The 12,797-nt window shown below is 36.9% G+C and overlaps 1 pseudogene; it reads right to left on the reverse strand.

Moving 5' to 3' along the window:
* Positions 1-7,965: 7,965 nt before the first annotated feature.
* On the reverse strand, positions 7,966-10,088 carry LOC104428061 (annotated as a pseudogene).
* Between the last annotated feature and the right edge of the window lie 2,709 nt (positions 10,089-12,797).

Consider the following 12,797-nt stretch of genomic DNA (forward strand, 5'->3'; position numbering starts at 1 on the left):
GCCCTTGGTGAAATCTGATCAGATTAGGTAGCTTAATAGGCATGAACTTTGTCCATCATGCCCTAACGAGATAAAATACTCCTTCATCCTCTTGCATTAGTGTTATCTCCGGTCTCCTTGTATTTCTTAGGAGTCAAAAATGTCTAGTTCTCAATTTTCCTTTGTTCATGCTTTTCATCTATCATACCATTCACTGTCGTGCCATCATGTGAGCTTAGGCAAAATATCTATAGAAGAGGGTCCTAGTTTTTTGTATTCTTAATTGAACGGAATTAAGTTTTTAATTGGTGAATTACATTACATGTTTAGATAAAAAAAAAATGAATTTAGAGCCGAGGAGAATACAATGACAAAAAGATTTGTTTATGAATACGTTTGTAAAAGAAATTGAAGCCCACAATAATGGTATAGACAAAGACTAAAGACTATAGCCTGCATCCAGGGTCAAGGGACACATGCATTGTTCATACATTGTTTTCGTCGGTTGTGCTTTTTCTCAAACTACAAACCTCGTTAATTTACTTCAAACCACGGACAACCATCGAGATAATTTATTGATGACGAGGAGAAATGTTAACCAATGTGGGGTTAATTTATTCACCGTGATTCTCACTTGGATTAATCTTAGGATTGTGCTCACCATTTTATAAGTGGAGTCTTCTACAATTCTATATATTTAATACACATGCAATCTAATAGTATATTGAGCTGAAAACTCCAGAAACCCATGTTATTTGATAAGACCATATTTATTTGCCGAGGAATGGACCGGTATTTTTTACTCAGATCAGTCATTCAATATTTATGTGAAAAATCCAACCGTATTTTATGCATTGATTTATCAAAGAGTATCTCAAAATATACTAGTTTTGCTTGTGAAGTGGGCTAACCACAAGCAAAAGATCCATTGCTATGTCTTGGTCGAGTCATGATTTATATATATATATATATATATATATATATATATATATATATATATTATTGGAGCAAAAATTGGCCTTCTTTTTCTCTCTTCACAATTAGTCCATAAAGTTCTTTAAAGGTCCCCATGAAGCGGAGTAGTCTTCTTTTCCTCCCATTATCTTTTTTAAGAGATTATACCAACTACAAGTCCCCAAAGTTCTTTAAAAAAGATCATGACTTTCAGGAGAATGACCGCTACCTCTTTGGATCTTCCATGTTCTGTTGGATAATGAGGGATGCTCGGTAATTGCTTGACCAACAGATAACGACAACAGGGGACACTTAACGTGTGTGCACGTGACATGCTTTCGTCTCTTAATGCTTCAGGCTTGTCCTCGTTGCTTCGTGCTTTCCAAGTCCCGGCTTGCTGGTTCATCCACTGCACATGAACATTGAAAGATTCAGCTTCCGTTTATGTCTCGGATGTACTATTCCAATAAATATGACCTCTTTGTGCTTGAACCAATGTGAGGTCCGAGGTTTGGTTGGAAATCGGATCAGCTCATGCGTATTCATCATTTTTTTAATCGCTGTTCAGTAACAGATAAAAGATACCGGATAAGCATCAATCTAATTAGGAGGCTGTTGATTGCACGACTGATGAGACAAATTCTGAAGCTCTGTCAACGGAAGATATTGTCATTTTCAAGTCTTTTTTAACTCTTTTGCAGTGAATTCTATTTTTCAAGATACTAAGTCTCACGAGAAAAATATAAAATGTAAAAAGGCAATCACATCCTCAAATTTCAACTTGGGATCGTGAGAGTGAAAAAATGAACCACTCAATCAATTAGTTGGCTTGCAATTCAATAACTTGTTCTTAGTGAAATCTGATCAGATTAGGTAGCTTAATAGGCATAAACTTTGTCCTTTATGCCCCAACGAGATTAAACATTCCTTCATCTTCTTCCAATACTGTTATCTCCGGTCTCCTTGTGTTTTTTACAATACTGTTATCTCCGGTCTCCTTGTGTTTTTTAGGAGTCGCGAATGTCTGGTTTCCAATTTTGCTTTGTTTGTCTTTTTCATCTATTATACCATTCATTGTTGCGCCACCATGAGAGCCTGGGCAAAATATTTAGAAAAAAGGTACTAATTTTCTGTATTCTTAATCGAACGAAATTAAATTTTTAATTAGTGAATTATACTACATGTTTAGACGGAAAAAAAAGAAAAGAAAATAATATAGAGCCAAGGAGAATACAATGGCAAAATGATTTGTTTATGGACTGTGTCTGTAAAAGAATTTGAAGCATGCATAGACAAAGACTAATGACTTTAGCTGGAATCTAGGGTCACGAGACACATGCATTGTTTATACGTTGTTTTGGTCGGTTGTGCTTTTAGTCAAACTCCCTACCTCTTTAATTTACTCCAAATCACGGACAACCATCGAGATAATTTATTGATAATGAGGACAAATGTTAACCAATGCGAGGTTAATTTATTCACCGTGATTCTCACTTGGATAATCTTAGGATTGCGCTCGCCATTTTATAATGGAGCCTTATACAATTCTATACAGTTAAGACGCATGCATTCTAATAGTATATTAAGCCAAAAACTCGAGAAACTCATGTTATTTGATAAAACCATATATATTTGCTGAGAAATGGACCGGTGTTGTTTACTTAGATTAGTCATTAAATATATATGTGAAAGATCTAACTGTATATTATGCATCGATTTATTGAAGAGTCTCTCAGAATATACGAGTTTTGTTTGTAGGCCGGGCTAAACACAAGCAAAAGACACATCGCTAAGTCTTGGCCGTGTTATATATATATTAATTATTGGGGCAAGGATGGGCCTTCTTTTTTTCCCTCTCGACAGCATAAAGTTCTTTAAAGAAGGTTTACATGAAGTCGAGTAGGTCTTCTTTAACCCACCCCCTAATCTTATTTAAGTGATTATGTCCACAGTTAGTCCACGGAGTTCTTTAAGAAAGACCAAGACTTCGAGGAGAATAACCGCTACCTCTTTGGATCTCCCGCATTATGTCAGATAAGGAGGGATTCTCAATAATTGATGAGCCATCAGATAACGACAACAGGGGACTGTTAATGCGCGTGTACGTGACATGCTTTCGTCTCCTAATGCTTTACATTTGCCCTCGTTGCTTCGTGCACTCCAAGTCCAAGCTCACTGGTTCATCCACTTGACAGCACATGAACGTCCAAAGATTCAGCTTCCGCTTATGTCTTGGCCGTACTGTTTCAGTAAATATGACTTCTTTTTGCTTGAACTAATGTGAGATACAAGTTTTGGTTGGAAATCGAATAATTTTTTAGTCAATGTTCAGTAAAAGATAAAAGAGACAGATAAGCATAAACCCCATGAGGAGGTCGTTAATGAACTACTGATGGGACGATTTTTGAAGCTTTGTCAATGGAAGATATTGTCATCTCCAAGTATTTTTAACTCTTTTGCGGTGGATTCTATTTTTCATGATGCTTAAGTCTCACAAGAAAGCCTAAAAAGTAAAAAGGCAATCACATCCTCAAATTTCAATCTAGGATTTTGAGAGTGAAAATGAACAACTCAACTAATTAGTTAGCTTACAATTTAATAACTTGCGCTTTTGGTGAAATTTGATCAGATTAGGCGCTTAATAGGCATAAACTTTGTCATTTATGCTGCATAAGAGATTAAACACTCCTTCATCTTCTTCCAATACTGTTATCTCCGGTTTCATTGTGTTCCTTAGGAGTCAAAAATGTCTGGTTCTTAATTTTGCCTTTTTGTCTTTTTCATCTATTATACCATTCATTGTCATACCATCATGAGAGCCTGAGTAAAATATGTATACTAATTTTCTGTATTCTTAATTGAACGAAATTAAGTTTTTAATTGGTGAATGACATTACATGTTTAGATGATAAAAATGAATTTAGAGCCGAGGAGAATATAATGACAAAAAGATTTGTTTATGGACCGCGTCTGTAAAAGAAATAGAAGCATACAGGAATGGTATAGAGAAAGACTAAAGACTTTAGCCCGAATCCAGGGTCACAGGGCACATACATTGTTTATTCATTGTTTTGGCCAGTTCTTCTTTTTCTCGAACTCCATACCTCGTCAATTTACGACATAATTAATTCATAAAGAGGACAAATATTGATCTATGTGAGGTGTCTCCGACTCTTCTTACCCTTATCTACAAGCAATATCATTTGGCTCGATTGATTTTCAAAATCTAATGATACTTTTTGTTTTTCCGAAAAAGTATAGTGAATTGGACCGCATAGAAATACGGGGACATGTAATCAAGACCCAACTCTTTTTTATAGCCTAAATGTGATTACTGGCATGACTGGACCATAAATGGGATTGAATTCTTGATCATCGTTAATGACAAGTCAAATGATATGACATGACAATATTATTCCAATCACTTCCTTGTAGTATCATCATTTGCTATTACTACGCAAGTCCTTACATATAGCTTCTTAGCCAACGAACAGTTGCAAAGATAATGAATGTTTGGATTAATGATCCCCTACTGATAGTTAAGTAAGTGGGAGTAGAGGACAATTTAGTCTAAATACATATAATTTAATTTTTTGGCCCTACATTGCATGACTATATTGCATTAAACCAAGCAACATATATTATATGATGTGTTATTTATGAAAAATCCTACGATATTCGATGCATTAATTTAATGAAGAGTATCTCAGAATATACTAGTTTTGCTTGTGGGGATAACCACAAGCAAAAGAGCCATGGCTAAGTCTAGGTCGAGTTAGGTTATACATTATCTGGGCAAGGATGAACTTTTTCTTTTTACTTTTTGACAATAAGCCCATAAAGTTCTTTTAAAAAGATAAAATATTCCATGAAGTCAAGTAGTCATTTTTTTCCACCACAATCTTCTTTAAGAGATTCTTCCGCACGCGGTCCTACCAAACCCACAAAACAAATAAGCAAGCCAACCTTTTGATTTCCTTTAAAATTTCAAGGGTCAAAAACTGCGTGGACATCAAGGTTAACAAGAAAATATGTTTTTGGGTCCCAAAAATCATGGAACACTACTCTCAAAAAGTAGATGAATGAGTGAGGATACATATATAATATAGATGATCCGTTAATGACGGATGATTTGCTTTCATTATGGATAATCACTACCGTTCCTTTCGGAAGTCTTTTGTCCAAGGAGAAACAACATTTACACACACGCCGGACATATTATGCACAAGAAAATACTATCTTATCTTTATTAGGTGGAGTAAAGCAACGTGTTCTATAGATAACTACAACATGCATAAAGAAAATATTTAGATATCGGCAAATAATCCTGAAAGATAGAAAGGATGAAAGGAAAAAATTATCCGGCCCAAACACATCCTATTTTAGACTTGTAATTGGTATTGGGCCTCCTTCATGCTAAATGGGCCTAATTTCTTACAATTAAGGATGGCTACGTAGTCCATCGGAGAAAAAAGAAACCGATACCAGAATCATTTTTTCAGTTCGGGTTCTATGCTTTCGGGTCCGGGTCGGGTATTAGTGAGGACCCCCAACCAAACAGGCCATTGCGACCCCTAGTGATTCTCCGTCAATTCTTGATTTTCCTTTTCGCTCTAAAACAATCATCGAGTAGATGAGAAAGACAAACAAAGACTGTTTCTAGTCACATGCAATCCCTAACAAAATGGGAAATTTCCTCAACTAAAATTAAATCACTCATACAATTATTGTTTGTGCTAAATCATTTTAATGAAAGGTTCTTTTGTCTAACCTAACTAGCATCAAACTTATCCAACTAAATTCCCTTAAATCGAATTCCAACTTATCAAATTGTAACGTCTCTTAATAAATTATATAAAATGAGAACCAAAACTTTATAAATCAGTGAGAGATTTACATTCGAAACAAAACAATTTATATATTTTTAAGTTCAGATTATCCCATTAATATATATATTTTTCTTTATTATTTACATTCGAAACAAAACCATTTATCGTTGTTGTAATTGCATCTCATCTAGACATGAGAGATTTTTAAATGCTTTTGTCTGGTTGGCGATATTGATTGCAATTTTTTTTAGTGATCAACTAATAATATATTTAAAACAACCACATATACATGAGGAAAGGAAAAAGATCACATTTTTTTGGTGGTCATCAGCTTGTGCTGTCTGATGTTTTGTCATATTCTTATATGTTCGGATGGGCTGGTGTTACATGCAGGTATTCTAGCCTGCCTAGATGGATGCATGAACATAGCAGTGGAACGGACGTAAGAGTACGTCAATGCATATCTATAAAAAAAAAGTACGGCAATGCTTTTATTCGAGGAAATAACGGTAATGATGTAGTCAGAATTTCTGATTTTTGGTCATATTTTGTTTACTTGAACCGCTTATAACTGGTATGACTTATTGCAGTTCTGTACATCAACCCTTCAAATTGGAGTCTGGCAGATGGGGCTTAGCTTTGATTGTGCTATATAATGTAGCATGGTGGAGTTATGCAGTCTAAATTTTAATTGGTACATTCTTGGTTGCGGGTTTATGCGGCTCTAGAATTGTGGAGAAGTGATCATATTCCAAGTTTTAGAGTTGATTTGTAATTCTTACCGAAAATTCTGCATCCAATGAATCGGTTTGTGCATTATTTGACGAAGACTCGTAATGCCCTATCTCTTCCTAATTTAGCATGTCACCATATGTGTCTGGCTCTTTTTGTGTATTGGCAATTGGCTTGATGCTGTCCTTTTTATAAAGAAGGCGAATTGCATTCAAGTATAAAAAATGAATGCCATCTATCTTCGTCTGTGCAAAAGCTTATGGAACTAATTGATATCATGCTAGTTAGAATATGCAAAATATCTTGCGCTCGCAACCAGGAAGAGTCAAATTCGATTATTTAGTCAATCGAGTGAAATTACACCACCAGAAAATGTATATGTCCATGCATGTCTGTAAGAAATCGCTATTCCAATTGCGTTCTATTTTCCATAGATCAATTATTGGTTTTCTGGTAAAAAGGTAAAGGAGGAATAGGCTTCTTTACGAGAATAACAACGGCGTTTTAGCTGGCTCAAATTGCTCAATGATAATAGGATGCTTTGATACATTTGTGTCTGTAAATATGAATACAAAATCTTGACATTCCTGAATTTGCAGGCCGTCTATTAGAAAATTACCATCCCTGTATGAGTTTACAGTATGCCATTTTCCCTTCAAGAAGCACAACTTGTTAGATGTTTTTATTTATAGATTTATCGGTATAAACTGATTACTTACTATCAGTACAGTTAAGACACATTCAAGGCTCATTATGATGAATGAAAATCCATCAATTCTCACCATATTAGTCACGAAGATACACAAACCAAACAAGTAAATTCTGTTCATATGAATATCTATAGAAATGTCGCAAGCATGATAAATAAGACAGTTGATGCGGGTGAAATATGCGTGCCCCATTTAACAATTGTAGAAACAATGGAAATGTGTCGTCAACAGCCATACAAACGCAAGAAGCTCTCCACGTTTGCTCAGCACTCGCACATTTGCCTCTCCTCTCCTTAACATGAATTGCTGCATCTGATGACCGCGTCTCAACTCACGCTCCCATCATCGCCTCCCAATTCCTTTCCCCGAGCCCTTTCATCTATCGGACCAAACCAACACTCTCACAGTGCACGGATTTTCGAATATATGGTACGACAATGATTCCAGAGCTTGGGCAAACATTTAAAAAGAAAAGGGGGTTTCCTACTTTTCGATGTTCCTAATGAGCGAAATTAATTTTTAATTGGGGAAGTACTTTACCTGTTTTGATCAAATAAAAAATAAATTAGAGCCAAGGAGAATATAATGACAAAAAATAATTGTCTACGTACCATGTCAGTAAAGAAATTGAAGCATATTCTACTGCTCATCTTCTTACATTTTGGACAATTTTTTGGACAATTTTCCCTATTGGGGATAATTCTCCAAAATGTCTTTAGTCTTTTGTGAGCAGGTATCATCAGCTACCATTAAAAAGAAAATGATTATGAGATCCGAAGGAACATATAAATGAAAGATCATCTTCTTACTAACATAGAAATACATCATGCGCTGGATGAGTACTTACAGGTCTCAAGAATTCAACATGGTCAACTTCAAAGAGCCAGGGTGCCACACCAGCAAAGGCATATGTGGTTGAAAAGGCCAATTCAAAAGCCCTTCGCATTAAAATCCTCCAAACACCCTTCCATGAATATTCATTTGCTGCGAATGGCATATTAATGAGTTCTCAAAACAAGTGTCCCTTATTAGAATGCTATCTCTGTCTGCCAGAGCTGATATATTACAGAAGACACGACCTTCGGCAAATAAAGATTGGAGCATGGACAAGTCCTCCAACTTAGTATCTCTGTTACGTTCTTCTCTCTTCTTTTTCCTCATTTTATTCCTTCTTTTCTGCCTGTTGCCAAAATAATTTTTCTCTCTTTATCTCTGGGGAGATGGGTTTAATTGGAGCTGATTTCCCAATTATAGAATCACGAGCCACAAATGTGAACTAGGCAGTAAGCGCAACTGAATCCGAGGAATCCTGGATTTCTGCAGGAAAGTACCAGTATAAGAAAAACAGCAGAATGGATCAGTAATGAGACTATATCATGAAAAGGATAACTTTACGAAGATCTGACATCTGAGTGTTGTGCTTGAACAAGTCGAAAACCTTGACAAACTGCCAATAACTCTTGGCAAGAGGATGTTGATTAGCAAACTTATCCATAGTTTGGATGGGTTTGATTTATTTATTTTCATTTATGGTAATAAGAGAATGGTGAATGGCTAGCAAATTAGCAAACTCCTCCATAGTTTTTATGAGTAGAGTAAAGAAAAAAATGCAAGAGTAAATATGGTTTGCAAAGAATAAACACACATTTAAGGCATGGTTGTCACAGTGCCACCATCCTTCAGGATCAGGAGTAACGTAGCTCCTGCAACTGCTTAGTGGCAGCATATGGAAATGTGTATAAACGTCCCATAAGCCAATAAAGCAATCATCAACTTGAGGGGAGGAAGTAGCATGCTATCATTGATCGGGAATACTGTTTCATACGATACCTTCTATGGACTGAGTTACTTCCAATTGGATCGCCATTGATGAGCACCCGACCCTTGTAACAGCTCGCGCTATTTGCAAGTGAGTGTCAATATGGATTGGCCTCTTGAGAACGATTCTGTCTACAGAAGCAGTGACTAATAATAGAGGCCTTGTGTTGCCATTGTTGATGGAGCAATGCTGGTCAAAAACCAAGAAGCTGAATACAATGAGGATGTTCTGTTTCGCACAATTCTAATAATGACTTCCCACACTATATGAACTATGGCTAATGACTAGAGAGCTTAGTCATTCTGATTGCAAAACCTGATATGGACAAAGATTGACAAGAATTTAGATATGCACATATACGAATGATAGAGACAAGGTACTCCTTACAGCAAAGTAGCAGCATGTTGTTCACTTTATTCATTTTTTTCGACCCAAAAAAAAACAAGGATTTGACATTCAAACTACAAATAGCAGAGTACTAGAACTGATTACCCACCGACTAAGCAACAGCAACTGTCAGTTTTATATCAGGAATTTATCAAACCACCACTTAACTGTATTACCTAACTCTAGCAGTGTCAATGACATCATATGCAATTCATCTTCTGCAAAGAAAGCCCACAGGAACTCTCTTTCTTACAATGTTGTATGCATTGCGCTGCGCTGATACAAGCAATAGGCAGGGACAAAAAACGCTCGAAATTCGGTTAAAACCACATTTCAACCTTTGAACCATCATTCAAACCGAGAAATTTAAGCTGGAGAAACATCGCAGAAGTCAAATGGCACCACATTCAGAACCAGAAACAAAAGTATCACCATCCAATAGCTGTTGAAAGCTCAGTTTAATTTACCTTATAGCAGCATATAGTCCCGGCGAAAGCATCGACATCCTGATCTCATTCCAAGGATTCCTATACTGATGCCCGAGCACAAATCACTAGAAAACTCGTAGAAAACGCTCGTCCTGCTCCTAGACGGAATCCTCGGGTCCAATTCGCTCTCCGGCGATGCAGCACTCTCGGTTGCACCGGCATCGCCGACTGTTGGGTTTTCATGAATCATGTATAAGAAATATTAACATAAAGTACGCAGCGGAAACAAATATATATTTGACACATGATTTTCCTTAGGCGTTGTTCATGCGTTTCAATCAAAAATCTAAACATAAAAGGGAGTTAAACGAAATACCTCTTGAAGCGCGCTTTGAAACGAGTCGGTTCGGTTGTTCTACAATTCGAGTCCCACAAGCGTCGGACCTCTAGTTCAGACACACCAACAACGAACGTCGAACGGAAGAGAGAACCTTCGGATATTCTCCACTTCGATCGTGCTAGCAATCATGTGGAAACAAACCGTCGTATCCTTGAAGTATAATAGTCACGACCCGAACGCGATAACGTTCTTCTTTCTTGCGTCTCAAAGACACAAGAACACGCACACAATTTGCTCTCTCTTTTCAGAAAAAGAAATTACTCTCATATGTCTCTAAAACACAAGAAGCATGCCCACCTTTTCTCTGTCTTTTTAACAAAAGGAACACTCCACTCGTCGCACCAATTTTTAACTCTTTTAAGGCATTTATTAGACGAGCACTTCACGGTTCAGCAACGGTTGCTGATCGTGGGATGAGCAACCGTTGCTGATCCTCACGATTATGCACGACAGTGCATAAACGGTCAGCAACCGCTGACCGTTCGTGCACAATTTCGTGCATGATGGTCAGCGATTCTTGATCGTGCATGCTACGTGCATGATGGTCAGCAACTGCTGACCATCTCACACGATTTTGTGCAAATCGTGCATGTGCACGATTTCGTGCACATGCACACTTTAATTAGTTAATTAATTAATTAAACAGATAAAGGATTAATTAAAATAACATAATCCTTAGCAGCTTTAGGGCATTTTCTAACAATCTCCCACTTGCACTAAAGCCAACTTGTTTGGTATGTTAACATATATCTACTTTGGGCATGCGTGTGCATCATATGCAAGTAGGCTCGTGACTATGATACAAATTAAATTAAATCTCATTTAATTTAATTTCAAATCGACTCAATTTGATTGTAGTAATTGCAAACACATTTGCAATAATATTTCTCTCTTTGTTCCACGTCATCCTAGTTGTTTATGGTGTGTGACATCCCTAGGTTCATCACTAAGCTGGTAGTAAGACTTGTACTAACACATTAGTACTTCCAAAAGAATTAATTGTCCCGATTAATCTTTTAGGTCTTACAAGCCACGATTGACATCTAGCAATATGTCATGGCTACCCGATAGTGTGAATGCTTTAAGAACATAATGAACCTGTCAGCTTTGGCTACGGTGTAATTCAATCCTCTCGTCTTACTATGTCCCGATCAAACAAAGACCATGGAATATTTGTCAAGTCATTAATTCGATCATATGCACAAATCTAATTGACATGCATTTTATTTGAGACATAAACAATTTATTCTCGGTTACAACCCCGGCCAAGGATTTCAATGCAGTGTCACAATTAGATCGCATAGGACATCATTATCATACCTTGCATATAACAAGGAGACAGATTCCATATTGCGCACACGTGTAACTTCGTATATGAACAAACTATGACCATCAAGTATAAAGACGGATCGACGATCCGGCATTATGTGCACCCGTGAACCATAGCTGTTCGATACACAAGTTAACACTGTGTCTCAGGTCTAAGGATTATTTACACAAGACCAAAGCATGAACAATTAGACATTGACCACGCTAAAAGCTTCCATGTCGCTAATCGTTCTATATGCGTCACGTTCAGTGAATTTGTCTAATACAAACACCTGTGTTCTAACTCAGGCATCATAATACCCAATGACATGTGACTCATCATTCCCTTAAGTATCCAATACTTAATGGCGAAGTTAAGAACATACCGGTCTCAACAGATTATTAATATCCACTTAATAATCCATTGACCGGAACAATTTAAAGATTCAGTCTAACTATGAACCCGTCACATTAATTCTTGACGTCTCAAGAATAGGTCTAGTTGCAATGATCTTATGGAATCATTCATCAATATAAAATAATTGGACAAATGAATGAATACGTCGTTGCCATTAATTAAATAATAATAATGAAAGTACAACTGAAATCCCTAATATGTAACTATTACATAGTAGCTTTAGGGCATACATCCAACAATTTCCCAGTTACACTAAAGCCAACTTGTCCGGTACCTCAAACCCATTTTGTCAATATGTCTTTCAAAAAGAAGACGAGGTAAGGCCTTAGTGAAGGGATCTGCCACGTTTTCTGCTGAGGCAATTTTCTGCAAGGCGATATCACCTCTCCCAACAATTTCTCGATGAGATGGAAGCGTCTCTCAATATGCTTGGACTTACGGTGAGACCTTGGTTCCTTAGCTTGAGCTATCGCCCCATTGTTGTCACAAAACAATGTGATCGGTTGCTCAATTGAAGGAACGACTCCAAGTTCAGAAATAAACTTCTTCATCCAAGCGGCTTCCTTTGCTACTTCAGAAGCAGCTACATACTCTGCCTCAGTGGTGGAATCGACAGTTATGCTTTGTTTGGAACTTTTCCAACTAACTGCACCACCATTGAATGTAAAGACAAACCCAGATGTAGACTTATAATCATTAGGATCCGATTGAAAATCGGAATCGCATAAGCTACAACTTTAAATTCTCCTTCTCCATATATCAAGAATAAATCTTTAGTCCTTCAAGTACTTAAGAATATTCTTGATTGCTATCCAAAGATGCTCTTCTCCGGA

Source organism: Eucalyptus grandis, chromosome 1 (assembly GCF_016545825.1).
Source record: "Eucalyptus grandis isolate ANBG69807.140 chromosome 1, ASM1654582v1, whole genome shotgun sequence".
In the NCBI taxonomy this organism is placed as follows: Eukaryota; Viridiplantae; Streptophyta; class Magnoliopsida; order Myrtales; family Myrtaceae; genus Eucalyptus; species Eucalyptus grandis.